Source organism: Micromys minutus (genome assembly GCF_963924665.1).
Source record: "Micromys minutus genome assembly, chromosome: 1".
Lineage (NCBI taxonomy): Eukaryota > Metazoa > Chordata > Mammalia > Rodentia > Muridae > Micromys > Micromys minutus.
In genome coordinates, this window is record NC_137969.1 from 62503584 (window position 1) to 62508122 (window position 4539).

Genomic DNA, 4539 nt, shown 5'->3' on the forward strand with positions numbered 1-4539 from the left:
TGGGTTAGAGTTTGCAGGGCCAGATAAGAGAGAGATGTGGGAAAGACTGGGAGTCATCCCATCTCCATAGTTCCGGAAGCTGCACCATGCACAGAGCTTGAGCACGGTTCCTAACCTGATGCCAAAAATATAGTTTTACTATTCTTCATTTGCCTAATATTTAGTTAGGGTTCTAAGGTACATGAGTACACACCATAGTCCACAAAGTGGTTCTAGTTAGGTTCCCTTTAAATACATAAAATTAATTGAGAACACTATGATATCTTTTTCCTTTTTAAAAAAAGATGTATTTACTTTATGTATATGAGTACACTGTTGCTCTCTTTAGACACACCAGAAGAGGGCACTGGATTCCATTACAGATGGTTGTGAACCACCATGTGGTTTCTGGGAATTGAACTCAGAACCTATGGAAGAGCAGTCTGTGCTCTTAACCTCTAAGCCATCTCTCCAGCCTTTTTGTATTTTTAAGACAGGATCTCTCTATGTAGTTCTGACTGTCCTGGAACTTGCTGTGTAGACCAGGCTGGTCTTGAACTCACAGGAATCCACCTGCCTCTGCCTCTTGAGGGCTAGAATCCACTCAGGGATTACACACACTTGCCTAAGGCACCTTCCTGATGGGCAACATGCCAAAGGTTGCTATAGTAACTCATAGGGAGAAGGTGGCATTGTTTCCCATTTTTTGCCACTATCTCAATGCCTGGCTTAAGGGGAGGAAGCTGCTCGCTCTGCCATGACACACGACCACCGACAGAATGTGGGAGAAAACCTTTTGTCCACCATGCCATCGGGAAGTGAATATCGTCATGGCTGCTTCACATATCAGTCACATTTTTACACTGCATTGAACTTTATGAGTGATAGGCCCTTCCATCAGCAGCTGGAGAAGTCAGAGTCACCATGGAAACAGCACAGCAAACTTGACATATCCAGGGTTTGAGGTCTTTAGAAGGTGTTTGTTTGGAGAGATGGCTGGGCAGGTAAGAGCACTGGGTGCTCTTGCCAAGGACCAGAGTTCAATTCCCAGCACCCGCATGGGGACTCACAGTACCATACTCATAGTACTCACAATCCCATAGAGATGGGAGAACTGGGAGTGATTCTGCAATGTTTTACCCAAACTGTCACCGACACATTCTTCAGATTTGCTGTGCATGTGGCTGAGGGTTTCCAGCACGAGATGTATGAACAGACAACATGACCGATCCAGCCAGTGGTTACATGGAAGGTTTTTATTGTACATAGGAGAGAGAGTGCATGGCCAGCAGAGGGGACTTGACCACGGGAAGGGGGCAGGGTGGAAAAGAGCATAACAAGAAAGAAAATTGAGAGAGAAGGGGCAGAGCCTGTACCAGGGAGTGAGCAGCTGTTGTGGGGCAGCCTGTGAGCTGGAGAAGTTTAGGGCAGGATGTGGGAAGAATTGAGAAGAGCAGGAGGCCAGGAGGTAAGAGGTCCCTGGGTACTGAGGGAGCCTGGAGGTCAGCATACACTTCAGTGACCTAATAGATAGCAGAGAGAGCCCTTTGTCCCAAGTTTCTTTTGGACCTGACAGCATGTGAGTCATCTTCCCATTCCACTCACAAGGATTTGAAATAATTAGCTTATAAGGAGATCGGGTTTGTCCTGGCATGGAATTTTAGAGATCTCAGGTTTGGATCTGTTGGCCCTGCTTGGGGCCTGTGGTGTCACAGTGTGGCCTGAACAGACACTGGGGGGTGGGGGGGGGTGATTCGCACCCCATAGCTAGAGAATTTGGTGGTGTGAACAGGGGTATAGTAGGGGGGTTCCACGATTCCCTTCGGGGACATGACCTGCAGACCTGTCACTGGGCCCCACATCTTACAGTGTCCATGCCTCTCACTGCCCCTGCACAGTAACTAAGACTTCACCACGTGAAAGAGAGTGCTTTACCAGACGGAGCTGCCTGGATACTCTAAGGCATGTGCCATGAATCAACCTCTTCCTTCCTTTCTTTCTCTATTTATTTATTCATTTATTTTTAATATAATATAGTCTGGCTGCTATACTGTTTTCATTTTTTTTCTTACTGAACGTTACAATGGCTTTGACGAAAAGCACAGAAACTGTGTCTGAATTGTTCTGTGCTCTGATGAATTCTCTGTCCCACATGTTCATTCATTGCCTTCCTGTAAACTGAACTTTGAAACCACCTTTGCTGCATTAGAGTTCATGGCAAGTGGGTAACAGACAAGGGCAAGGGGAAACTTTGGCTGAGACTTTGGCTTTCTTTGTTTTCAACAGCAGCTGTATTCAGATGTAGTCCCCATGGCTTAACACTTACTCAGGGGGGGATTTTGTTTTTTTGGGTTTTTTGCTTTGTTTTGTTTTGTTTCCTTCATTTTTATCATTGTTGACAATCCAATCTAGGGCCTTCTACTTGCCAAGTAAGGCTCAAAGCACAGAGCCACACCCAGTCCATAGGTCTGTCTGTCCAACACAGCAGGTTCAGTGGTGTCCTGGTTGGTTTTGGGTTATTTATTTATTTATTTATTTATTACCAAATTGTTACAATCTAGAGTATTCTGAGAAGAGAGAATCAGAGTGTTTTTTTTTTTTTTTTTTTTTTTTTTTTTTTTTTTTTAATCCCTCTATTAGATTGGTCTGGAGGCAGGACTATGGAGTTTTGTGTTTTATAAAAGAAAAGGAATTCAGGGATATGTTTGTAGAGTAAGGTACGGTATTGGGGGTGGGGAGAATGCCTCTGTGGGCCCATGTGAGGCATCCCTTCTCCCTGAGGAATCAGTCAGGGACTGGTATAGTATACAATGGAGTTTATTGAGGGCATGGGTACAGGAGTTGTGGGAGTAGAGACAGAGAAAGGTGTGGGGGGGGGGAGTAGGGGTTGGCCATGAACACATGGAGAGAGAGGGGGAAGGGGAATGGGGACAGGAGGGGACAGAGAGGGACAGAGGGGAAGAGAGTGAGAGGACTAACAGCCCCTTTTACACTGAGTCAGGCACACCTGGCTATTGCCTGGTAACTGGGGCGGAGCCTAGAAGAAATGCTATCTTGGAACATTTTGTTAATTACTGATTGATGGGTGTGAGTGGGCCCACCCCACCAACCATCCAGGCAGATGGTCCTTAGCTGTATATAAAAGCAGGCTGAGCAAGCCATGAAGAGCAAGCCAGGAACCGTGCCTCTGATTAAGATCCTGCCTTCAGGTTTCTATCCTGAGTTTCTACCATGACTTCCCTCGGTGATAAAGTGTATCTTAGAGTTTCCAGCTAAACCTAGTCCCTTCTTTCCCATGCTGGATGTTGTATCTTAGCAACAGGAACACTTGACTAAGACAAGTGCACTTACTACATTCACAGGCTGATACATCTACCAGCCAGCAACCAGTGCTAGAGTGATCTCTTCCCCCACCCCCCACTCACTCATTTTTTCAAGACAGGCCCTGGCTGTATGACCCTGGCTGTCCTGCAACTTACTCTGAAGACCAGGTTGACTTCATATTCAAAGATCTGGCTACCTCTGCCTCCCACTCAGGGAATGCTGGGAATAAAGGTGCGCACCACCACTGCCCAGCACCTTAGAAAGTTTCTATCCTCACTTTGTTAAGAACAATACCTTTACCTGCTTTGGTGAATGCTCAGAGGCAGCTCTCCTGTGGGAGCAATTCAGAGGGCAGCTATGGAACAAGCCTGGACTGCACACCTTGGAGGAGGAACACAGGTGTGCCAGAGGGAATAGGGAGGAGGAGATAGAGCTGCAGTACCAGGAGATCCCAGGTTCCCACAGAGGACTGAGGGCATGCTATCCAGGAGTTCCACAGAGGTAGGAATGAGTTGCATGTATTCACTGCAGAGAAACTGGCCCTCAGGATGCAGAAGGCTGGGGCCACCGTGAGCAGGGAAGGAGGCTGGAGACCATGGGTGAGAAGTGAGAATCAAGATCCAGACTTTCAGATGGGTGCAGGCAGATAACTTTGGACCCCACAGCAGGCCCTGCTAGGCCCTCACAGTGGGGTGCCTGCTCATCTTGTCTGTGTAGCTGCTGAAGCATGTGAAGGCTATAGGCTAGTCTTAGGGGGGCTTCGGGAGTAAAGACAGGAGACTGGGCAGGCTGGCCAATGGAGAGCAGGTTAGCCCCAAGGGTGCCAGGAACTGTGGTTGGCCCACTCCTGCTTGCTCGCTAGGCCTCAGATCAGCAAGCCTCACAGGGAGTGCTGAAAGACAAACCTAAGGTTCTTGTGTTCATATCCACACTTCATTATTTTATTCGCGGTTCTGGGAGACAAGCATCCTACCCTCCAGCTTTATCCCCAGACGTTTGTTCACGGACCGATTCGCTTATAAAATAATTACAACGAATTGCTAGCAAGGTGAGAGGAAGGCTGCAGCCCCAGACCAGCGCGGGTTTTTATGTTTAGAGTCCACATCCTGTAGAATTGAAACTGCCAGCATCCTGTTCAGAACAGAGGACTTGGCCAGAATTGGTGAAACCTTAGCTAACTTGGGGGGTGGGGCCGAGATAGGCGGGGCTAGTAGGGGCGGGGCCAAAGGGCTGCTG